The sequence below is a fragment of the Schistocerca nitens genome, chromosome 11 (genome assembly GCF_023898315.1).
Source record: "Schistocerca nitens isolate TAMUIC-IGC-003100 chromosome 11, iqSchNite1.1, whole genome shotgun sequence".
NCBI classification, from domain to species: domain Eukaryota; kingdom Metazoa; phylum Arthropoda; class Insecta; order Orthoptera; family Acrididae; genus Schistocerca; species Schistocerca nitens.
In genome coordinates, this window is record NC_064624.1 from 87,348,873 (window position 1) to 87,375,426 (window position 26,554).

Here is a 26,554-nt window from a genome sequence, read left to right on the forward strand (position 1 = left end):
AGCCGACTGCAAAACATCTCGAATATTTCCAGGTTATTCAGAATTAGAAGGTAAGCTCAGCATCTTACAAGTTTTCGCTGGCTCTCTTTGCTTTGTTTTATTATTGCTCGCGAAACAACTAATATATGAGATAAAATATGTTGCTACGAAAAGAGCCCCGAAATACCTTTTAGTGATGCTGTGCTGTGACTTTCTTTGGATAATTAATGTTCAACAAAACAAAATATATTATGTTCTTATTATTCTGGATCTGGCTTTCTATTAAAGGAACATTTTTTCGTTACTGTGACTCGCCATAAAGTTCAACATATCTTCCTTACATTACAGTTATTGAAAAGGTTAATGAAAATTATTTCGTTATCAATACTGATGTTACAGTACGCAATGATTGTTCAACATTAAAATTTTGCACTGCATTTTTGGTAACAGCAAAACACCAATAAGTACGACGACTAACACGAGAAGATGAGACTATTATCATAGAAAAAGATATTTTTACTATAAGGTTTGCCAGGCCAGAACTACGCACAGCAACATTTCTTTTATGTTATGAAGGCAAATTATCTTTTTGCACCCTTAATAATATATCATCAGCAGCCCACGTCAACCTGTGAAACGCATCATAAAATCTGCTGCTCTGCTCTGCAATTGCGAAAGCTGAAACAAATAATTTTACTTTACTATTATTACCTGTCCGCTTCTCTGCGGTATGATTGGTTTCATTTAATGCAGTTTGAATGCGCCGCGGCAGCGGCTCGTTCGTTCGTAGCGCAGTTCTGCACCACGACTAATATTTAAATAACTGAAAATGACTTAAAAGGATGGGATAAAATACCAGGCAAGTTTATTACAAATCATAATGCAAGTCTTCATTACGTAACGGTAATCAAACCATTTAAACAGATTAAATTATTACACACCTTTACAATGAGTACGTAATGGCGTACGTCTCTTAATCTTGACAAAAGAATGCTATGCAAGCTTACAATATAACGTCACAGGCTCTTCCTACTCACGTAACCCCAAGAAGACGACAGAGAAATTAACATTCGGTCCCTACTATTTATACTTGTCACATATTCTCATCTTTGTTTGATATTTAATAAGTATCGTCTGTGGCGGTTCCAGTACTCGCCGACACAGATATTTTCTTAAAAAAATCAGTACATAATTCTATACAAGAACAAAACATGACATATAATGCTTTCTCTATATTACATAAAGTTCACACAATCGTTGTCCGCACAATTACAATCATCCAGTTCCATTATTCTTTTCTCCCTTTTTTTACCACATATAATATGTGTTTTGCTAAGAGACGTTACAAAATTCACTTAGATTGTGTCACAGTATATGTGCTTTAATATAGAGAGGATGACCAGCTTGCTGTGTATTCGTGTTAGCATGATGTTCAGTTGTTCAGGAACAACGAAATTTCAGTTGACATGATGCCAATCTACGGCACAGCACGTTCACTGTATACAGTACTGAATCACTAGCAGACAGTAATTTACTTATACAGCTTTATAACTCAAAATACCGAGTCAGTATTGATTGATTTGTTCTGAAAGTAACTAACACTAATCGCATGTGTGCGTTAGTATTAATGGGAACCTTGCCCTTGGGCATCATCATATGCAGCTGATAAAAAAAAGTTTTTGTCATTATTTCAAGATCTGCGGACTCCATTTCACTGAGGACCTCATTCTGAGACTTGGTGAATATTTCGACAGATCCACAGTAAAGAAATGTTCTGTGCCTCTTCTGAAACCTCGTCTTAAACCAGTAACTGTACCATCGATTCCGTCTGTCTGAAGTACCTCTCGTCAGCATCTTGTTCAATGGAAGCGATGGAAAACAGAAACTTTGAACTAGCTATTGCAGCCAATGTAGCAACTTGTGCCCAGTATGAACAGGAAAGACATTTTGTAGACGTGAATGTTTTTCTTTAGTGCTTGGAGGGGATCAAGCTGCCCAAAGAGTGGCATACTATAAAGTCAGATAGTGTAATTAGTTTTGCTCTAATAGAAACGACAGATACGCTTACACCTTCATGTTCTGTTGTGGTGAATACTGGCCCGAGTATGCAGTTACATGTTGGTAAAAGTGTAACCACAAAACTTGGTACAAGGAAGTTCCCATTAACTCTGAACCGTTAGACCCTGGTATGCATTGGGTTCACCAGAACTGCAGACAGTTTTAACTTTTAATTACTATTTGAAAGATTTAAAATTGTGGCCCAGCTTATCAGGTATGCTCCCTAGCAGTTTTCAGTGACACTTACATTTTCGTCTTTATACACACACTTACATAACATGGGCCCGATGAAACCTATGGATCATGTTGTAGTGTTATCAAATTAGATTGGGATGTAATCGACTACATTTTGTCGGAATTCAGAGAATGCGCTATTGGTACACCTAAACATTGTTGTCATGGCACAAAATATAATTGTTACAACTCACAACAGATAGCATATTCCTGTGTTGTGTAACAGAGCGAAATATTGTAGTGAGTTATTACGAGTATGTGAAGCAATACAGTAATGTTGTGGGAGTTTGCTGCTCAGCAGTGGTGTGTTTGATATTCGATACGAACGAGGAAGAAACGTGTCACTTTTAATGAACAACTGTTACACTCCTTCAGTTGACAGAAGAAGAGAGGTTATTTCTTCACATTATTTTTTCAGATATAATGACAGAATCTAAAAAGGAGCAGGAAAGGAGATAACATACACTTATCAAGACCAAATGTTGAATCAGTTGTTACTCAATGGGGAGCTGATAATGATGATTTCCTTTTAGATAAAGTATAGCTTCACATGAAAATCATGAAGTTGGTCCTCAGGCAGCGGCATGCAGCTCTCTGAGTGGACAGACTAGTAGTGATGATAGTGATAATGATAGTGATGATGATGATGATGATGATGATGATGTAGGTAATAATGCCTCTGGAGAAATAAACAGAAAAATGCTAACATTTATCTTGCTCCAAATGGTATGCAATGGAGTAAGTGCCCCTCAGTGCCGAATGAAATACTTGCACACAATTTGGCGAAATTTATTCCAGGACCAGCAAGGGGCATAATCACTAATACCCCCAAAGATGCTTGGGATTGCTAGCCATTGCGGATGAAATTGTGATATGCACAAACTTAGAAGCAAGAAGAGTTTTTGCACCAAGAAAAATAAACTGGAATGATGTAGCTAGAGACGAAATGTTCGCCTTCTGGATGATTTTACTTCATATTGGAGAGGATAAGGTTTGGGATGTTCCAATCAAGGAACTTTTTCAGGGAAGGTATTGCAATCCGTTAAGTAGAGGTACAATGTCTGTGAGTCGGTTTCAGGCAATAAGAAGATTCTTTAGAATCGGTGACAAAAGAACAAAGAGGCTCGGTTACAAACCGATAAGCTTGATCTTGTATCCTATGACAAACAGAAAATATTTACTGGCAGTGCAAGAAAATAATGATACCTAAAAGTAATGTAGCTGTGGATGAACAGCTAGTTCCAGTTAGGGGCCTGTTATGGGTTTGTGCGATATATGCCAAACAGGCCTGGAAAGTATGAAATGAAAATATTCAGGATGTGCAAAGCTAAGCTGGTTAGGTCACTGACAGGCCTGTCTACACGGGAAGAGCACCAGGTGAGCTGCCCCAGAAAAATGTGGGCCTTACTATAGAGAACACCCTTGCAGGCAATATATTGCTGGTGCAGCCAGAAATGTTACTGTAGATAATTATTTTACAAGTGTACCATTGGCAGAACATGTGTTGTGTAAGAACCTAATTGTTGTGGGAACAATAATGATGAATAAAAGAGAAATTCCAAAAGACATGATGCCAAATAGGAGCAGAGCAGTACATTCAAATCTATTTGCATTTACAAAAGTAATGAAGATGGTTGGTTTTTCACCAAAGGAAAACAAATGTGTAGTCTTCCTACACTCCATGCATCATGACAAATCTGTAGGTGAATAGTATTCAAATCTGAAGCCTGAGATTGTGAAATTGTTTTAACCAAACGAAGGATGATATGGATGTTATGGATCAACTACTGCCTGATTATACATGCAAAGGACAAACTAAACGCAATGATCTCCAGCACGTGAATGTCCACATAACGTGTGCGAGTCTGGGGACCTGCCAAGTGGGTTAGAAGGGGTTGGAGGAGGGAGAGGGGAGAGTAAAGACGCCAATGACAGAGGAGGTGGTACTAGGAATTGAGGTATGGGGGAAGGGGTAGCCCAGGCGAGGAGTGGGGAGAGAGGGAGGAGGATGGCAAGGGGGAGAGAAGGGAGAGGGGTGCCCATAGGAACAAACACAGGAAGAGGGAGGCAGGATCAAAGTTGGTAGGAGAGGTAGATGGAGGGGAGGAGGGCATCATAAGGGAGGGGGAGCTGGTGGAAGCCACCTCGGGAGAGGGTATGGAGAGTGGAGAACTGGAGAGCACGTGGGACATGGAAATACAGGTGCGGCAGCAGATGGGGCGGGAGAGGATGGGAGAGACCAACGGGTGAGGAGGATCGAGTTTACAGGAGGTGTAGAGGATCCATATCCGTTCAAGGAAAAGGAGGAGGTGGAGGAACGGAATAAGGTAGTACAGGATCCGCATGGAGGGGAGATGGATGCGATAGGCGAGGAGAAGAGCATGGCGTTCCAGGATCTGAAGGGATTTGTAAAAGGTAGGTGGTGCGGATATCCAGGCAGGATGGGCATAACAAAGGATTTATAGGTATGGAGGATGGTGGAGGGGTCCAGACACCATGTACGGCCAGAAAGGAGCTTGAGGAGACAGAGTTGGGAGCATGCCTTGGCTTGGATTGTCCGGTGGTCCGGTGGTGGGTGGTCCAGGAGAGGTGACGGTCGAGGGTGATGCCAAGGGGGGGGTGAGGGGTGAGGGCGATAGGCCACCCATAGATGGTGATATAGAAATCGAGGAGGTGGAAGGAAGGGGTGGTTTTGCCTACAATGATTGCCTGGGTTTTGGAAGGATTGACTTTAACCAACCACAGGTTGCACCAAGTGGTGAACCGGTCAAGATAGGATTGGAGAAAGTGTTGAGAGCGCTGCAGGGTGGGGGCAAGGGCAAGGAAGGCGGTGTCATCAGCGTACTGGAGAAGGTGGATGGGGATGAAGGCGGCGGCATGTTTGCCTTATACAAAAGGCACAGAAGAGGGGAGAGGACAGAACCTTGGGGCACACTGGTGGAGGGGAAAAAGGTATAGGAATCCGTGTTACGGATGGTGACGTAGGAAGGACGTTGGGAAAGAAAGGACCTGATCAGAGGGACGTAGTTGATAGGAAGGGCGAAGGTTTGGAGCTTGAAGAGGAGACCTGAATGCCACACATGGTCATAGGCTCTTTCAATTTCAAGGGAGAGGAAGATAGCGGAGCAACGGGAATTAAGCTGTTCGGAGAGGAGATGAGTGAGGTGAAGGTGAAGGTCATTGGAAGAGAAGGACGGCCGAAAGCCACACTGGGTAACGGGAAGGAGACGGTGCTGGCGGATGCGTCAGGTGAGGATGGATTCCAGGACCTTGCTGAAGACCGAGGTAAGGCTGATGGGACGGTAGGAGGAGACAGCAGAAGGCGGTTTGTCGGGTTTCAGCAACATCAGGATACGGGAGGTTTTCTGCAGGTCGGGGTAGTAGCCGGTGGACAGGACGACATTATAGAGCCTGACCAGGGTGGAGAGGAAAGAGGCAGGTGCTTCACGAAGGTGGCGATAGGTATCACGATCGTGACCAGGAGCAGTGTTGCGTTTTGTGCGGAGTGTAGCAATAAGATCCTGTGTAGTGACGGGGGCACTGAGTTCAGTGTGTGCAGTGTTGTCCAAGTACTGGAAACCACGTGTGAAGGGAGAGACACAGGTGTCAGTTCGATCGCGGACATCTGGGAAAAGGCTGTAATCGAACTGTGGATCATTGGGTATGGTAAAGACATCAGAGAGGTAGGAGGCAACGTGATTGGCCTTGCTAAGGTTGTCAGTGAACGGTTGATTATCATGAAGGAGAGGATAGTAGGGGGGCGGGTTAGATCTGGTAAGGCGCTGAAAGGCTGACCAGAACTTGGACGAGTTTATAGGAAGTGTAGCATTTAAACGGGTGCATGTCTGTCGCCAGTCCCGGGGTTTCTTAGCTTCGGATGTGTCACTGGAGTTGCCAGTGGCGTCGTAGTGTGTCCGGGTCATGCGTGTGGAGGTAGGCACAGTAGAGACAGCGGGATTCTTGGAGGAGGAGAACGACCTGTTGGGGTAAGGTAGGATGGTGGGGGTGGATGGCGACAAAAGGGACATGGGCCTCCATGGCCTCAGACAAGGTCTGCTGGAGAAAGGAGGCGACATGGGTGTATTATCATCAGGGTGGTGGTAGGTGAAAGGGTGGCGATCGACCTGGGTAGATAGGGTATCCCGGTAGGAATTCCAGTCAGCACAGGAATAATCATGGTCGCTCTTTGGGGAAGGTTCATTATGAGGATCGGAGCGGGGGCGACGATCATCTGAGGACAGGGAGATGGTCACTACCAATGGGGTCCAGGACATCCACCACTATGCAGCCAAGGAGGTTAGGGGAGAGGAAGACATCAGGAGTGGAGTTGGATTCAGGTTGGGTGTGCTGGGGAATGGGGTCGCCTTGGGGGGAGGAGAGGAACCGATGCGACCACCATAACTAGGTGGCAGAACGAATATGGATGTTGAGGTCGCCAGTGATCATGCAGGAGGAGAAGGTACGGTCAGTGTGGGAAAGGAAGGGGCGTTAGGGCGGACAATGATGGTGGCCCAGACGATGGTAAGGCCAGGGAAGAAGAGACTGAGGATCACGTGTTCGGTGGGGTCGGGAAGGAGAGGTTGGAGCCGAACTGGGACCTGGAGGTGGTGACCAACAGCAACTCCACCACGCGCTATCGGGAAGGGATTATCTGAGTAGTGAAGGAGGTAGGGCAAGGTGTGTATGGTGTGGCGGGGCTGAAGAAAGGTTTCATTGAGAAGGAAGGCATCCACGCGGTGGGTGGTGAGGGTGTGCATGAAGAGGTTATTGTTGGCAGGAAGGGAATGGATGTTGTTGAACAGGATATGGTGCTCTCGCGCCATGACAGGGATTTAGACGAGGGTGTCGAGATGGTAGAAGGTAAAATGGGCCTGGTTGTAGGAGTAGGTGGCATACATTTTGAGGTGTAAGTTGGAACGGGCAGCAAGGGATATCTGCTGGAGGGTGTGAGGGTGCTGGAAAGGGTGGACATTTTGGAGAACGATGGTGAGGAACCTGATGATGTCCTCAGTGGTGGGGGGTGGATGAAGGGAATTTCCAGATGGGGTGGGGACGTCCAGATGGCGGACAGGGATGGTGAGTTCAGGAGCGGTGGGAGGGGGTCAGGCCTTACATTTTGTGGAGTACGTGGGATGCGGTAGATTACAAGTGTTACAGGAGGGAGGGGACTGGAGGTTGGGGCACTGCCAGAGGAAATGCGGTGCTTACAGTGCAGGCAGATGGGGGCCTCGTGGCACTCAGATGTTGTATGTGCGTTATAGTGCAGACACCTCTGGCAGCATAGGGATTGAGGGGGGGAACGGGAGGGGTCGACTTTGGTGTTGGTTGAAGAGGAGGGCACCCTCCTTCAGGAGTGCGTGTTCCGAAAAAACCAGCATAAGGTGGGTGGGGCTGGCTGAGTTGAAAATGCGCCTGACCGCCCATACTTCCAACGAGGGATGCACCTTGAGCTCCGCCAACAATTCCTCCTCCATGATCATCGGACTAAGCCGAGTGATCACGGCAGTGAGGGTCGGCGGGCGTCACGGGGTTTGTGGTTGGTGGGTAGGGGACAGGGAAGGAGCACGGGTGAGGGAGGCATTGGGGCCAAACTGGGTTGGTGATTCGGGAAAGGATGTCGGTATGAAGGGTGGGGCTGGGGTAGGAGATGAGGAGTCTCTTCAGGGATTGAGGAGGGAGATTGGGGCTCCAGGAAAATGTTGGCGGAGGTCGAGTGAGAGGTTCCAGGCCTCGAGGAGGGAAGGATCGGGACAAGAGAAGAGGTATTTGTAGGAGGAGGGGGAGGAGGAGGAGTAGGCTAATGGAGCAGGGCCAGTTGGGGAGACATCCATGGCATCCTGGGGGGGGGGGGCAAGGAGGGTGGGGTGGGGCCTTTTTGGAAGCAGAGAAGGCAGTGGTGCCACTAGGGCGTTTGATGGTGATGGAAGGGTGAGAGGAGACATGCGGGACAGGAGCAACAGGGAGGTGGCGGGAAGTGGCAGGTCCTGGTGTGAACGCTGGAGTCTGCGCCGGAGATGGGGATGGTGACGGTGAAGCTGATGGCAATAACATAGATGACGATGATGGTGAAGGTGAGGGTGAGAACGGGGCATGGGCAGTGGACCTCCAGGCCTCCACCCTAGCAGGAGCTCCAGTAACAGGCTGAGGGAGTGGAGGGAAAGGATCAGAGGTGGACGTGCGGGAGGAAGAAGCTGGGGAGGGGGCGACGAAGAGAAGAGGAGGGATGGAATGAGGGGGGGGCGACCAGGCACACCATGGTAGTGGTGGCAGAGGAGGGAGAAGTATATACTATTGCGGTGGTGGTGATAGTGGTAGTGGTGGTGGGGGTTGACATGATGACAAAGAGGAACAAAGACGGGACAGGACGCAAAGTACAGAGAAAAACAGGGGACGGACGAAGACAGACGAAGACCGGTGGGACGCCAACTGGGGCCAAAGCCCCACTCCACTGACTGCTGGCAGGAACGCTGGCTGGCAGGAACGCCGTAGCTGCTGCTGCTGGCTGGACCGCTGCTGGCTGGCAGGACAGCTGCTGCTGCTGCTGCTGCTGCTGCTGCTGGCTGGCTGGCTGGTTGGCTGGACCTGCAAAACCCCTATCGCTTCGATGAGAGGCGAATGCCACTAATGGAAGGGCGGTACTCGTACGAGGTACTGCCAGAGATGATGTGTTTCTGAAGAATTGCTGTGTGTATATAGAGAACAATTTACCAAGATCGTTGGAGAGTATGAAGTAATGCCTTTTCAAATGATCAATAGACATGGGTGCTTGTGCCAAATTTTGTTTACAGACTAGACGTAAATAACCAAGACAGCAAAGGATACATTTCCTCCTTCCCGTGTTTTCCTGTTAAACATTGTAAGAGGTCCATGATTAAGGAATTTGTTGCTTGCGCACTCGAGCAAATGTAATTTCGATGGATTCCTCATGCGCTGCCTGCGATATGTAAGCTATAAGAGAATCCCAGACCAGAGAGCAGTGTTGAGTGCAGTAGGAACTGTGTAGCAGTTGTAGTAGTTGTTGCTGTCGAGCAGTCGTGTGTGTGGCGTTGGCTGGGCCGGTCGTGGGAGCGATGGCGGTGCCTGAGCGTTGTAGTATAAGGTAAAAGCAGCCTCGTGCATATGTAATATTGCTATATCAAGTCCCATGTAAATGCTTTTAAAAAAATCTCTTAATAATAATATTTCTTATAAAAATGAACTTTTGACGATCATTCAACTAAATTTAAAGATTTTACTAATTTCTCCAACCTTTGGTCATCCTGATTATTGTAAAGAAAAATCAGTTGTTTCTTTTTATACATGACAAATCTACTGGCCAGCATTGCACTGAGCTGTGCCAGAAAAGTTTCTTATAGGAATAGATATATACGCGTTATCCGGCGACCTTATTGAGGTAAGAATTTTCTATTTATGCAGAATGATCTTTCAGGGCCATGACGCAGCACTGCTGACGTCCAAAATTTACCAGTTTAAATTCACAGTCAATTATTGAAAGGTTATAAGTGAGCCACAATGTTTTATTGAGAGATTAGTCACATTTTATTATTGACAGGTTACGCAATTTATTTATTGGGAGGTTACGCTAATTTCAGTGTTATAGTTATATTTTTTACTGTTGGGAGGTTATTGTATTTTACTGTAGGGAGGTTACACTAAATGTGAATATTATTTAATATTATTTTATTGTGAGGATGTTACACTAGAAAGTGAATGATATAATTATTTATTTTATTTTTCTGTTAGGGGGTTACACTTGGCGACAACCGGCCAGGGTCGTATCTTCTTTGTGAATTTCTGAGAAGTAGTCAGTTATATATATATATGCTCTTATTTACTTAATTTTAAATGTAGTTTGCATCTGGCGCAACGCATTTACTAACTTGTTACTCTTCTTTCACAGATCATCAGCAATTTATTGCTCTTTGTTGTAATTGTATTTGTTCCATTTTTGCTTTGACTTTGTTTGATTTTGTGCTTATCTCTGACTTGCGAAAATGCCGCGAAAAACTGCTAACAGTACACCGCGATCCGTAATGAGTGAAAAAGCCGACTTACATAATTTGACTGATAATACTAGCGACACTCAGTGTCATAGCGATAATCCTCTAACTACACATAATCAGTGCGTGCCGACCACCAGTAATGATTTTATTTCAAATGATGGACAAACAAATCCAATTATGTTAACGACAATTGATGATGCGGCACGTTCCGTAACAATGAACACTGCCCAGTTTGACACACCTGACTTGCAAAATTTACACAGTGAACAGATAAATGTTTCTGACGAAGATGAACAATATACACAAAACACGTCAAATTTATTTGATTCCGATGTAGTGACCAACAGTGCACATCCGATTGGCAAACCTTTCTGTGAATCAATGACCAAATGGTTACACAAAACGTGACACATGCAGATACACCATCATGCGGCACAGAGAATACAGCAGCTAATTCTGGCATGGATCGAGTTATGGCATTATTGCTACAACTTATTGAAAATCTCAAACACCAAATTAATGAAAGTAACGAAAATCTCAAACAACAACTTTATGAAAACCTCAAAAAGTTGAATGAAAAACAAGACAACAATTTCAAACAACTTAATGACAAACACGACAACAATTTCAAACAATTTAATGAAAGTTTCAAACAGTCAAATGAAAAACACGACAGGTCGATCAAACAAATTAAAGAGAACTTTAAACACATTAATGAACAGATTGTAGCCGTTGCCGTGCAATGTCATGATACTAAAGAATACTTACGTGAGGAAATTAAGGCTTGTGCTAGGAATAGTAGTGAAGAAATTAGATCCATTGCACAGGAATTACATAATATGAATGTAGACACAACAAATTTACTTAGAGATGAATTTAGTGCAGTTGCTAAACAATGTTCAGAAAACGCAACACAGTTACGCGACGAGTTTAAATTAATGTCAGCAGAACTTTCATGCACACTTGATGCGAAAGTAGATAAGAAATTTTACGTACAAAACAGCCAAACTGACGAACGGTTTAATCACCACCTACAAAACAGTGAAACGCGTTACCATAAATTCATACAGGAACAGACCAAAGTAAAGAAACAAGTCATGGAAACAATTACTGCACAGTAGAGGTGGGCCAAACGGTTATTCTGGAGTAACCGTTATCACAGTTCCAGTTATTCTTTGATAACCGTTATCGTTAATGGTTATTAATAACTGCCAAGTTATTTTTCGCTAGCGAATACCGATAACTCCGACAGTTAAATAACGACATAGTTGGAATCCATCAGTTTAGTTATCAGTATAACTGCGAGTAGTGTGAAATAGCAGGAATGTCGTATGAATCGTGTCATAACCTCAGCTTATTAACTCCGGGTACATTTTAGTTGATGTTAGAACGATTATTAGTGTTTCAGATTATATGTATGTAGGTTATCGGTCGCTATTAGAAATATTATCCTCGCAGCTGCAACAGAAAGTACGCGGAACTTCGCCACAGCGCTGTTTAAGTAAAATGTTAACAACGTGCGTTTTTAAGTTTGAAGAAATATGTAAACTGAATACTTTAGGTTAAATTCGAAGCTTAATTTCTTGTGTTGTTTACTTAATAGAATAAGTGTACTGCCTTGTAATAAAACACAAATATATACGTAATGTGAAAGATTCCTTTACTCCTCTACAAGATAGTCATATGGTTGAAAGTGTGAGTACGCTAGTTGGAAAACTGCTAGATTTCTCCAGCTGCAGCATGTGTATAACATAGGATGAATGGAAGCGTCCGATTCCACCCGTCTGCTTTGACCCGTGACGTAAGGTTCTGTAATCCCATAACATATAAAGACATGCAGATCGAAAAGATTGACAGTGTTAAATTTCTGGGATTATAACTCGATAATAAATTCATTTGGAGGGCTTCCCACAGAATTGCTAAAGCTCCTAAACAAATCTGTATTTGCAGTGAGAATGGTGTCAGATGGAGGAGACACAAATGTAAAAAAGTTTACATACTTTTATTCTGTTATGTCATAAGGGATCATATTCTGGGGTAACTCATCAACGGAGCAAAAGTATTTAGCATGTAAAAGCATGTAGGCCCAATAAAAATCGTTTGTGGTATAAATTCAAGAACACCACGTAGAAACCTGTTCAAGGAACTTCATATTCTAACCACTGCTTTATAGTATATTTATTCTTTAATGAAATTTGTTGCAAGTATTTCCAACCAATAGCACAATACATAGTATCAATACTAGGAATAAGAACAGCTATCTACATAAAGATCTAAAATCACTTACCTTGGACCAGAAAGGGGTTCAACATTCAAGAACACACATTTTCAATAAACTGCCAGCAACCATTAAAAACTTTGTTTCAGATAAATCACGGTTTACTGAGAGTTTGAAAGACTTTTTGATAGGCAACTTCTACTTTATAGATGAATATCTTAACAGGGACTGTTAGACCAGCTTAAGTAAAAATTCTGCTACCAGCATATTTCAGTTTTGACAGCACTTGGTCACAACAGTCAAGATCAGGTATTCTGTGTGTGATAAATTTATTAAAAGTGCATAACTATGTTTTGTTCTGGCAGTATATTAATACTGTACATATTAGCAGCTCCAGTTTACTGCAATATATTCACATATTTTGACAATCTCGTGACAGATGATGATGATGGTGGTAAGTATTATATTCAAATGCTTTATGTTATACTTTGACATGTTGCACATCCATGAGAATCATCTCATTTTTGGGTCTCTGGGACAAAAACAAGTTAATCTAATCTACAATGAGGGTTTTGATTTTGTGGTGGGAGAATGACTAATGCATATGTCCAAGCCTTCAGTTTGTTGTGTATCTGTCATGTTTGGCATTATTGTATACAGAATTCCAGTGCTGAATGATTGATTAACAACTCATAAGGCTTAATGTCTCAGATGTCATTACAATACCTTTTCACTCGTTTTATACAATTCTTCTTTGTATATCCAGATTGTGAGAGTATGAATTAATGGTATTGCGTAGGTAATACAAATTTGCAGTAAGTTTTCAGAAATCTGATCTTGTCTGTTGCAGTAAAGTGCTGTCAAAACTGAAATAATACTTTTTACTTAAGTTACTCTACCAGTCCCTGTTAAGATATTCATTTATAGGAAATACAAAATTTCCTTTCCTGGGGAATGCTTTACCTGTGGATTCCACATTTTGCTTTTTTTATGTCTCACACGAGGCAATAACACGAATCCTTTCGAAACACTTCATCTGTCAATGCCAGCTGCCTGCTTTGATCTTTTTGCAGTTTAATATCATGACAGTTAACTGTCTGAATAGGTAAGACTAATTCATGAACAAGACAAGATGAGCACTCAAAATGAAGGGCTAAGTCTTGCATATAACAACCTCAACGTAGCAATGAGTGCACCTAACAGAGTTTTTCAGTGTTGCTTAACATAATAGAAAATGAACAGACTTGAGCTCTTTGAAAACAAAAAAGCATATTTTATTCAAAAACGTTCATGTAGTATGCACAAGTGCTAATAGGCCCAAATGTAAGTAAATATGTATCTGACGTGATTATTGTTGTAAGCATATTGTATTCATGCCAAATATACCTCCGTGAAATGCTTCAATTGCAATACCTATGTCTGAAGTGTACACTGTTCCCGCATAAAAGTGATATGCTCCAAACTATGTATAAAATGTTTCAAAGTCAATGGCCAAAAACTAATTAAATGAAAGAAAGCCTATTTGCAATGGATGTGTACAAATTGAGAAAACTCATTTTTCTCTCGCTAATGCCACAAAGCTAAGTCTCACCAAATAAGTTTCTTTGTATTCAAGTTGACCTGATACAGCACTGGCACTTTTTCATCATGATGCTACCAAGCATTAGTGATGGGGTATACTTGGAGAAGATACTCAACTATGTTCCATTTTTAGATCACCGCCGATACTCAAGGCATTTCAGTAAGTTTAAAATCCCTAGAAAGTATTAACATGTTGCATACACACTACTACACTTCATAGCTTTCCATACTATGTATGAGACAGCAAGTGTTTGTGCTCACAGTAGTGCCACAAATTTTGACATTTCTTGAGAAGGTAGGAGATGATACATGTATCACTTGAGATGAGTTTCCTATCCTGCCCCAAAATTAAAATATATTGTTACAAGATTACTGCACAGCTATTTAATTTCTGTATGTTCTATGTAAGACAACTATGTTCGTGAGACAGTAATATCACCTCAACAAAGACATTACCATGCCACATGAGAGATTACCTTATTTGTACATAAAATATATCCTAAAATGGTAGTAAGTGCTCGTCTTTGACCTCATGGGCTTTTAACAAATTACTTAAGAGTACAGGGAACAAAAGGAAGATAAGTTAAAATAAAAAATGGTAACCAACACAAATGTATGTACATGTGAAATGATCAATTTTATTCTGACTTTTTCACAATGATATGGAACACTTAAAACATTGCAGCATTATAAAGAGAATGAATAAATAGTTAACATGTCAAGAGACTGAGCAGAAACTCAGATTGGACATGGCAGGTAATCTGCCATGGCCTATTCAGTGGAACCAACAAAAGTATTTGCCTAAAGGAATTTAGGGAACCCAAATAAAATGTAAATCAGGATGTTCAAACAGGCGAAGGATCCCAATGCACCTGAATGGAAATTCGGTGCCATAATCACTCTGCAATTTTCTCAGTAATTTAACATGTGACCACAAATACAAATGTATAAACTTTTTTTATTTCATCCAAGAATATCTCAACATAATACAACAAACATCAATAATTCAAAATATGGGTATACACACAATGTTTAAAGGATCTCTAAGGGCGGGACAGGTGGTCAGCCGTGGCCTTGATGAAGGAACCATCCCGGCATTTGCCTTAGCGATCCAGGATAGCCAGACAGAGCGAACCCCATCCTCCCAAATATGAGGTCAGTGCTGTTAATAGCTACACTGCCTCATTCGGTTGTTACCTATTATACAATGTTCTGATTTACATGAAAATAGATCTTACAACTAGCAAAAATAATGATTAAATATATATGCAATTACACTTTAACATTTTTCTTTACCACTTTACACAAACAGACCACGCAGCACTTTGTTCACGGAACTTCAATAAACTGCCAGAGGCTGCTTCAGCAGTTGCTGCATATATGAGTAGTTATCTGAAACAGAAGAACAGGAAACAAACAGCAGAAATATCCTTGTCTAATGACACTTTAGAAACAACATAAAAACTTGCAGCAACTACTTAGCTGACTCATATTAGTAGTAAACATATTCACTTAAGGCATGTCTAGCAATTAATTTAATATGTTCTTCAAACTTCTATATGTATGCTGATAACACTACACTGCAGAGTGTGACCACAATGAAACTAACAATGTAAGGGATATCTTTTACACAAATTCTGGGATGTTAACATCTGAATAGCTGTTCTCTGCAAAACACTGTTTTTTATAGTTGGAGTGTCCAGCATGTGAAGCAAGATACTGAAACTTGTTAAAGACTCACTGAAATTTATCTTTTGATGCAGTTTTAGATTTGAAGTTAACATTTAAATACCTCAGATAATGACTGACTTTTTCAGTAAACAAAATGTCCATGAAAGCATCTAATAATAATTCCATGTCCCACAATGTAATTTTATTTTTTAAAGAGTGGAGCCCCTCCACACTGCCACTAGCAAAAGTTCTACAATCACCTCTGCAGTGATTAGTTTTTTAATCAATACAGGTCCATCAGGAGATAGAAAATGGATGAAAAATGTAACAAGAATTGAGATTTTAAGGGCAGAGGGCAAAACATGTCATGTCAAGCACCAAGGGGAAAAAATCCTCCACAACTGTTGGACAGGTAGTAAGAGCAGTAGCGGATTTCTTGCTGTCTGCAGAAGATCATGCAAGCGTAGGTCACATTAGTAAGTGGGTACCATGCAGTTTGATACTAGTGTTATAACCACCTGCACATCAGGCTACAGTGGGGAAGGCCAGTTGCACGCTTTCCGTACTCCAACCTACTTACATTTAATGCCCGATTTAATAAAAATTATACTCTTCCATTTCTGGCACCCTTTCTAGAATACAAACTAGCAAAATTATGAGAATTTGTTGTGTTCCACCACAAAGATAGGACAACTTCCGTGTTTTGCAAATGAAATTTAGTATTGAGCACAAGATGTTTCACCAATTCACGTTTGGCATTTTCAGTGGTTTTCCTTTCGGTCCTATTCAAGAAACCATTTCTTCCAGTAAATATTTCTCAGCAGGTAACCTATACTGCAAGTTTGCAAAGGCTGAAGTGTTGTTATCATAACAATAAAACAATTTCAGTTAACATCTGAGGAAAATAGCAGCATATATTAACAATAATATACGGATTAGTGTTAACAAACTGATGTCAGTATCATTCTAAGAAAATTGAAATTCAAAATAATTGAATGTCAGAATGGGTGCTACAGCTACCAATTTTTAAGTAAAGCAGAAAACAAAATGCTACTGTACTTACAAACTTTGAGGTGCCACATGCCTTGACACAGGCTACCAATAACCCACAAGTATTTTTGACATCTCATGCCTCACAGGTACTTAACTGGATTGCAATCTGATGATTGCTGCTATCAACATGAAAGATAAAATAGTTGTATCCAGTGACCAAATTTCAAAGCCGACACTGAAATTAAGTTCTAAGTTACAAATTCCAGTATTTACATATACATCACTGGTAATCCATTCACGTGTCGTAACATTAAACTCAGTGCAAATGTACCTCCATTTTAAGCGAAAGGTCAAGTTTGGCATTGTATGCAAAACACTATTACTTTATACTTCAAGTTTGCCTCTATAGGACTGTGTAACATTTGCTGCTGCTGGAAGACTATCGGAGCCATAACTGGAACAAAGAGCTCCGAGTTACCACCTGCCAATATAAACAAACTTCAATTTTAAACTGAAGGTGAAATATGTCATATGTATCCAAACCACTACCACATTATTCTTCAAGCTTCTCGCATTATGGCTGTGTGACGTCTGCTGCTGCTGCTGCTGACTTCTGGAGCTGTAACAGAAACAAAGAGCTTTGAGTTACCATTTGCCAGTATACTCTTAAGGACTGTAACTGTACCTTCATTTTAAGTGAAAGGTGAAATTTCCCACACATGTATCCAAACCACTAGTACCTTATTCTTCAAGTTTCCCATTTTATAACTGTGTGACATCTGCTGCTGGTGACTGACTTCTGGAGCTATAACTGGAACAAAGTGCTCTGACTTACTGACCGACAATATACATTAAACACTTCAACACAAAACCACTAGTACTCTTTTAATGTAGCATAACAAATATATGCTATGCCCTACAGTTATATCTCCATTTTAAGGGGGAGTTCAAATCTGCCAAAAATGTACCCAAACTAGAATTACCTTACTGTTATAATATCCCAATTATTAAACAGAGACTCATGTGCTGGTGTTGGTGTGCCTCTCGCTCCTCTTCCACATTACTGGTGCCAAGGATCACCTCTACAGGAAGGGTTTCACCTACAGAAAAATAGGTTTCATATCAGCATAAGCACAATAGAAATGGTGCCATACTATTTTTGGTGATATATATTACAATGTTTGCGTACAGTATTCTAATGGTACTTGCAGCTTGAATATTTACTTCAAACAAGTTGACAATTGACTCAGTTTTAGTAATGACTATAGCTTCAAGTTTCGGAAATACGGAAGCGTCCGATCCCGCCCGTTTGCTTTGACCCATGACATCACAAATATGGCGGAAACAAAAACAAACACACACACTTTCCACAAGAAGCCTAATGACACTAACGGGACAAGCGTGGGAAATGGGGTGTTTTGGGTGGGGGGCAAACTAAATATAAACAAATTTAGATGCCTTGCGTAGCTACAAAGTGTAAGTGAAGACAGCCATGCATGAATACCCACCCACCTCCCCAGGGGTCGTAACCCCTGCAACCCATAGAAGATAAAGATGCTTCAGTAGCTGATTAGTGTTTTTTGTCTTTTTAAAAAAAAATCTCACGGGATAGAACGAACAGATCAGAAAGATAAATATAATAAACTAAAACAGAAATTGGAGGAAACAGATAATTAAAATAAGTAATAAGTGTTTTTAAATTTTAAAAAAAATCTCACGAGATAGAATGAACAGATCAGAAAAGTAAATAAAATAAGATAAAACAGAACTGGAGACAGCCACACTCAAACCAAACTCCCCACCGTCATGACGTCACACACAACACCCTTACGTCACGGGTCAAAGCTGACGCGTGGGATCGGACGCTTCTGTCGACCCCAAGTTTCTTCTTTAATCCTAGCAACACCAACACATTTTCAATAATGTGTATTGGGGGGAAGGGAGGGTACTGTATTTCCACCCTAAAAAATATCTTAATTGTTGTTGACATATATTTTAAACAAATACTGATGTATAAGTAGGGCCCTGAACTTCAAAATATTCAATATGACTGTCACTGTGAAAAGTCACATGTACTATTAACGTGTCAAATTTTTGGGTTAAGTTTAACAACAAAATTTAAAACATTTATGGAATTCAGTTGAAGACTCCATTAAAAACAATTATCCTTTTCAAAATTTTAAAATATGAATCAGTATCTATTTCCCCCCCCCTCCAGGCATCGGCAGGGTTAAAAACAAATGATACACAGGAATGAGCACTGATACAATCTGCTATCCGATTAGTTACTAATAATTGCGAGACGACAGTTCATATATCACACAGTGGCATTTTATTAGCACTACCGTTATTACACCTGCAACAATAACTTCCAATTAAATAATTAAGTATTCCGGCACCTTATGCAACATAATTTAATGTTTGAAAATGTCAAGGCAAACAGGTGCGGTGGTATCGACAGCTTAAGTAGTCACGACAAATGAAAACTTGCGTGTAAAAATGCACAAAGCACCACACTGTATAGTATGCTCTTATTTTTAAAAAATTAATAAAATAAAAAATAAATGATTATGCATGCACTGAAATAACCGTAATTGCAATAAATATATATTTTTTCCATTACTCACCCAAATCTAGCTCCGAAGGTCTTTGTGAAGAGAAATTCACAATTAAATGTGGTTTCTGAAGATGTTTTTTTAAATTCGTCGTCGTCGATTTGTACGATAATTTCTTACCGGACAAAGTACATTTCGCAAACTCTCGATCAAGAGTTTCGAAATATGACCACATTTCGCTTGTCCTCGACCTCTTCATGTTGGCAACTATTGGTAATAATATCAACAACACAAAGAAAAACAAGAACGCAGAACGAAAGTCAATACCCTCTAACGCAACCAAAGGCCGGAAAAATAGTGACACCTGTTCCGGAACACCAAGAATTGCAGAGAAATGAGACGATAGATTCCCGTTATTTGCCATCCCCTCTCCCCGATGGCCCACCATCGTTTCCGTAGCAGTACGAAAATATTTGTTCGCTCCAGTTACTATCCTCTCTGGAAATATCACCTGGAACTACGACCTTTAACTGGAGTCACCGAGTCAGGAACGTCTACACACACAGTTATTCCGTTACCAGCTTCCAGGTTACCTGTGGTGGTAGCCCGATAACTGCCAGAGAACTAGAACTACGAGCCAATAACGATAACTGCCAGAGGAGAATACTAGTCTCTGACAGTTATTTCCATAGTCGCTCGAATTCCTTAGTAACTTTCCTTGTACTACGCGTCCAAGCTAAATTAACACGTAAGGCGGTGGCTGAAGGGATCGACTGTACTGCAGCTCCTATCAGCCACGGCTCGGACATTAACTTTATTTAATTGTTTATGCTAAAAGTAACGAAGGCCCACGAAATAGTACACAGTTCTTATCAACAAATGGCGCGCAGTCTCACAGTTATTCCCATGGTCTATAGAACGCCTTCCAAATGCGCAGTACGATCTTCGGTCAACAGATGGCGCGAGGCACTGTTTACACTAAACAGTTACTGAAATAACTGCCAGAATCAGAGGAACGGTTATCGCAGTAACCGTTACTTCACAGTAACCGGTTATTTCTATCAGTTACGTTATTTTTTGCCACCTCTACTGCACAGAGACAGGAAGATACGCGTAAACTGTTTACGAAAGCAAAAACATACGTAGACAACAACATTGCTACAGTATCAGACGAAATTAATACTATCAAACAGTTGAACATTGAATTGCATCATGAAATCTCCGTTCTTAAAACAGAAACAGACACACACACAGTAGACTTTCAGACAATGACCAGGAGACTTAAACAATTGGAATTAATACAGGATCCCGATGCCATTAAAGCAGACGTTAAGAAATTGAACAAAACCACTTATAAAATCCAAAAACAAGTTAATGTTTGTGACACTAAAAATGACGATCAGGTAAAAGCACTGACTGAAAAAATCGTTGAATTGGCCAGTCGTATTGATGTTATCGAAAATAACATTGACACCAAATCAGACGATACGTCACCAATTTCGTTCAATCAAACACCCGAATTCCAAAACTTACAGCAGACAATCAGTGAGATAGGTTCGTCCAATAATACATTACGTAGAAAATTGTCATCTTTACAGAAAGAAATGACTGATATGAAAAATGTTTCAGCCTTTAACACGTCACAGCATACACCAGCATACACAGCATCACACTCTCACAGCCACTATAATGTAGGTAATTTACAGAGAGTACGTGACTTAGATTCCGAACAGCCACAGACAAACAGATTATCATACAATCCTGAGCCTGCTCAGACATTCAGAGACGATAATTTTGATTACAAGAACTTTCTATCCGTTAGGAAATTTAAGGTATTTAAAAATGACAGGACACAGATTCACCCTTTGGACTGGATGCAACAATTTAGCTTTGCTTTTCCACCAACTTGGCCCGTAACACAAAAACTTGAATTTATTTGCAGTTTTTTGGAAGGCGAACCGTCAACTCGTGCGAGACCGATCGCGAGACACTGCTACTCGGTAGAAGAATTTCAGAATGCATTTCTGTCAGCGTATTGGTCGAAGACGACACAGCGCGGAATCAAGGATCAATTAATTAGCTTACCGAATTATGAGAACTCCAATTTTCCCACTGTCACGCAATTTTTTGAACACATGGTCCAACAAAACCAATACTTAAGTGAGCCATTCAGTGAATCAGCACTTATCCAATTGTGTATTTCTAAATTACCACGATCGTTAAGAGTATCTCTTTTAACAGGACAGCAGAAAGAAAATATTTCGGCATTTAGAGATCTGTTACAGTTTTTGGAAGTTCAGCAATCGGACTATTCTTTCATAAACAAAAATTTTTCACATCATAGCCAAGGCCGACAAGCATACGGCAATTACGATCAGCCACGCTATTTTGATAGCAAATGTGATAGACGGTCCAGGAATGACAACCACCAAAACTTTAATAACAGACAAAATTTTAATTATCAGTATCCTCATAGTTATAGTTTGGCAACAATACAGGCTTTTCCCCACAACATCAACAAAACCAATCGGTTAGCATACCTAACCAACAATGAAGTCTGCAAGGTCAACCAAGCTTTAATGTTTCGCCGCCTACACATATAGCGTCGGCTCCGCCAAATAGTAACGCACAGCAACAAGGAAATCATTATGTACAGAAGACACATCATTTCAATTCCTATCGCAACGCGCCGTATAGCAATGATTATCATGACAGACGTAAAAGTAATGAGCACAGTTTTCAGCGTAACAGTCGGTTTTACCAGCAGCAGAATCATCCGCAACAACAGATTATCATGAATGAACCAGACAGTAGGTATTACCCCGAACCCAATGCGTCAGGAAGAAATAACAGAACAGTACAAATAGTGGAAATGCCACAGCATCCTCCCGCAAATAACAGCACGTCAGATAGAATTTGACTAGATACAGTACAGATTGAACCTTCCAGCAACGCAAGCAATAATTATGACACAGAGAATCTTGTCCACGAAAATGTTATTACTTTTGACGACATCCGAGACACTCTTTTGCATGAAAAACCAGTGATTCAAAAAACCATTTCCCACCCTGTCATTGAAGTAAAGATTGGATTATCTACATTTTGAGCAGTAATCGATTCTGGATCACCTATGTCAGTCATAAATGTAGAAACCTTCAATGAATGTAACAAAGAGAATATTTATTCTACGTTACCATTAGGCAAAACTAAAGTAAAAGGAGCAGTATCTGGTAAAGGAGTAGATGTAAAATTACAGGCACACTTATCATTTTGTATTGCAGGTCATATGTTCCACCCAAATTTTTGGATTGTTCCCCTATTGACAACAAATGTTATTTTAGGTACGAGTTCTTTGGTACAACACGACGCAATTATTGACTTTCAAAATTCCTATTTGATGTTAAAGGATGAAAATGTACAACTGGCATTAGAATTTCAGCACGCTTTATCTGCAGACGAACAGGCAATTAATCCAACAGAGGTCATTTCTAGATCGCGTAACATAGACTGTCATTCAACATTGTTCACCGATACATACGTACACAATTATAATACACCAGACGAAGCTGACTATGACGTTATGCAGATGATTTGTGATAAAGTAAAACAAAGCAGTGCAAATACAGACGTTGAACGTACTCAACTACGCAATATTCTTTTACAGCAAGCTCCAGTTTTTGACAACATCCCTGTTACTATCTCCGGTTTCATGTATGAATTTCAAGTTAAACAGCACGACAGGTTTAAAGCCAAACATTATCCCATTCCATATATTCGCAGAGAACAAGTTAAGAAAGAATTGCAAGCTATGCTTGACCAAGGTGTAATATTGAACTGGCAGTTAGTCCGTACATAAATCTGCTCCATATTGTTAAGAAAAAGGATGGATCACTTCGCCTCGTACTTGATTCACGTCATATCAACGACATTATTATTAATGAAATAGATCGCCCACAGACACTAGAAGAACTTTTACAGAAATTTCATGGTACTGCTATTTAATCCACATTAGATTTAAAACCGGGATTTCGGCAAATTCAGCTGCATCCGAACTGCAGGAAGTACACAGCATTTCTCTGTTTTGGTGATTGTTATCAATTTTCAAAATTACCGTTCGGTTTAACAATTTCTTCGGCAGCTTTTATTCGCGGTTTGAATACTATACTTCCGACAGAACTGAAAGACAGAATCACAACATATGTAGACGATATCCTTATTGCAGAAGCTAACTGGTCTGAACACAATTCGGTTCTTGAACAGCTATTGCAAACTTTTCGTGCACAAGGACTCACAGTTAATCTTAGCAAATCACACTTCGGCAAGACTTCTATAAAATTTCAGCAGAAGGCATTGCGCCTGACCCGGAAAAACTTCAAGCTTTACGTGACATAACTGTTCCAACGACGAAGAAACAACTACGTAGCTTTTTTAGTTTAATTAACTTTTTCCGTAAATTTATTCATTACTCTGCTTTCGACACCCCTAGGTTATACCAGTTGACGGGTAAAAACGCTATTTGGTCGTGGGATAGCCACGCACAGTCTGAATTTGTCAATCTAAAACAAGCTTTGTTGAACGCACCACTTTTATAACACCCTGATCCTACCAGAAATTTTTCCATTGCCACCGACAGTTCTAACACAGCTTTTGACGTACACATTTTTCAGGAAATTGAAGAAGACGGTACTGCAGTAATTAAAAACATCGCCTTTGCAAGTCGCATTCTGTCACCTGCTGAACGCAATTATTCTGTTATGGAACTTGAAAGATTATGTGTTGTATGGGCATTTACCAGATCATTTTCTTTATGGAAGACATACTACCGTTTACACAGACCATAGAGCTATACAGTTTTTACTTTCCGCTAAATTTACACATGACAGATTAAGCAGATGGGAATGTTATTTACAGGAATTTTATTTTACAATTGTTTACATTCCCGGTACACAAAATGTTGTAGCAGACGCACTATCCCGTTCTCTCAGCAACAATCAGCAAGACATCGCAACCAACTTCTGCCAAGCAAATTTTAGCGTCATGTATATTCAACAAGTTGCATTCGAAAATTTTATTTCGTCATCATTACGAGACATAGCACAAGAGCAAAGCAAAGACAACATATGGAAAGAAATTAAACATCTTTGACATTGGTTACCATTAGAAACTATTATACTGTACGCAATAATATTCTGTTTCGCCGCTCTCACCCTGACAGCAATAACTGGTTATTATGTATTCCTGACGAACTTGTTAACAAATTAATTTGGTATACTCACTTAAGTTACGCACATTATGGAGCCAGAAAATGTTTTCTGATACTGAGACAGAACTGTCATTTTGCCAACATGGAGAAACGTATTCGACGAGTTTTAGCGTCATGTAAAATATGCCAGAAAGCTAAATCAGACACGACTTCACATATTCCTCCGTTACAGCCCATTGTACCCGTTAAATTGAGACACATGGCCGCTGTAGACATTTTTGGACCGATTCCCAGAACTAATAGAGGTTTTTGCTACATCTTTGTCGCTGTTGAACTTACTTCGAAATTTGTTATCTTCACTCCGTTACGCAAAGCTAGTGCTAAATCTATTTCGAATGCATTTGTAAAACATTTTTTATTCCATGTAGGACATGTATTAAAAGTAATTCCTGACAACGGACCACAATTTCGATCTGCGATATGGACACGTATGTTACGAGCTAGAAACATTTCTCCGACATATATATCCAGGTATCACGCTTCTTCGAACCCTTCTGAACGATTGATGAAAGAAATTAGTAAGCTGTGTAGAATATACTGCCATAAAAGACATATGGATTGGGATACACACATACTCTCATTCCAGGATGTAATTAACTCCATACCAAATGAATCTACTATGCTATCTCCGACTGTTATACTGAAAAATGTTGAACCACCCAACAAAGGAGAAGACAGCAAAAACAGGCTTGTACACTCTGTGACTTTCACATTGGACAGAAGATACTAGTACGCACACACTATTTATCCAACAGAGGAAAGAGTAGATGCAGTAAATTTGAGCTTCTATACGCAGGTCCATATAGAATTCGCAGCATTCCTCACCCCAATGTAGTACATGTCGAAACTTTGAGAACCAGGAAAAGCAAAGGCAGTCACCATGTCTCCAATATCAAACCCTTTATTGAATGAACATACTTTATGATTATCACACTGTAATGCCATTTCCAGATACTTATATGACCACTTACTGATAATGATTATATATTTTTCTTGGCAAGTGCCCGGCAAGGTAAGGTTAGCAGGTCGCTTTTCTTATCGTTAGATGACAGACTGTGTATATTTTCCATTTTTTTTGGTGTATGTATGATTGTTTTCCTATCGAAAGTAGAATTTTTCTTTGTATGCACTATGAAATCTTTAAGATGTAACAAACACCAGTTGACTTTAACATTTTTGCTTTATGATATCTCAATATCTCGACTATTCTACATTTTTTGCTACTACATTACGACAATGTGTGTAAATTTTTGCACTTGAAAACTGTCTATGGTTTTGACCTAATACGTTTTCTGTCATGCTATGTTGTATGCTTAGTTATATCACTAGAAACAAGTTTTTATTTAATGGGTACATAATTTAAATGCAAGATCTTAATCCATATTCATCATTATCAGAAAGCAATAACATGTAAAAAAGATAAATTAAACAAACCACAGTGGTATACTATGAAATGGAAATGTCACCATCGGAATGAACGAAAGAAAATGCAATACCTTGTCATGAAGAGTAAATGAATCAGAATTAACAAGCATTAACAAGAATATACTATACACACTGTATAATAGCAGTCTTAACTAATTATTTTTCTTTCAGAATACGAGGCGATTGATGCAGGCTGTCAGACAGAACTACACATGTTAATTTTAGTGATGAAATATGCTCGAAGTAAGAAACTCTATACTAGATGAAGTAATGAATGATAATGAATAGTGGTATGAAGTAAATGGTAATATGAATATGAATAATGAAGTGTCTATTTTTTGCAGATGAGAATAAATGATGATGAATAGTTATATGAAGTACATGGTAATATGAATAATGAAGTTTCTCTTTGCAGATGATGATAAGGATGAAGTTTATATATTTTCTGTTAGTTAAGAAATGCTATGTAGTTATTTAAGTATTTGTTGCAGGTACTTTTGACAGTATGTCTTATGTCGCATAGTATAATGAGTGAATGTTTTCGGAAAGACAGCTAGAGTATATACATATTGAG

The 26,554-nt window shown here is 40.3% G+C and overlaps 1 long non-coding RNA gene across 13 annotated transcripts in view; it reads right to left on the minus strand.

The window, feature by feature from the left end:
* Nucleotides 1-26,554, minus strand: part of LOC126212898 (uncharacterized) — a 1,289,673-nt gene that overhangs the window by 371,591 nt on the left and 891,528 nt on the right. For 4 of the 13 annotated variants that reach the window (XR_007540977.1, XR_007540975.1, XR_007540974.1 and 1 more), the window contains one exon: nt 17,721-17,837. The exons of the other annotated variants lie outside the window; for them this stretch is intronic. This is a non-coding gene — a long non-coding RNA (uncharacterized LOC126212898). The remainder of the gene's footprint in view (nt 1-17,720; nt 17,838-26,554) is intronic. 13 annotated transcript variants of the gene reach the window in all.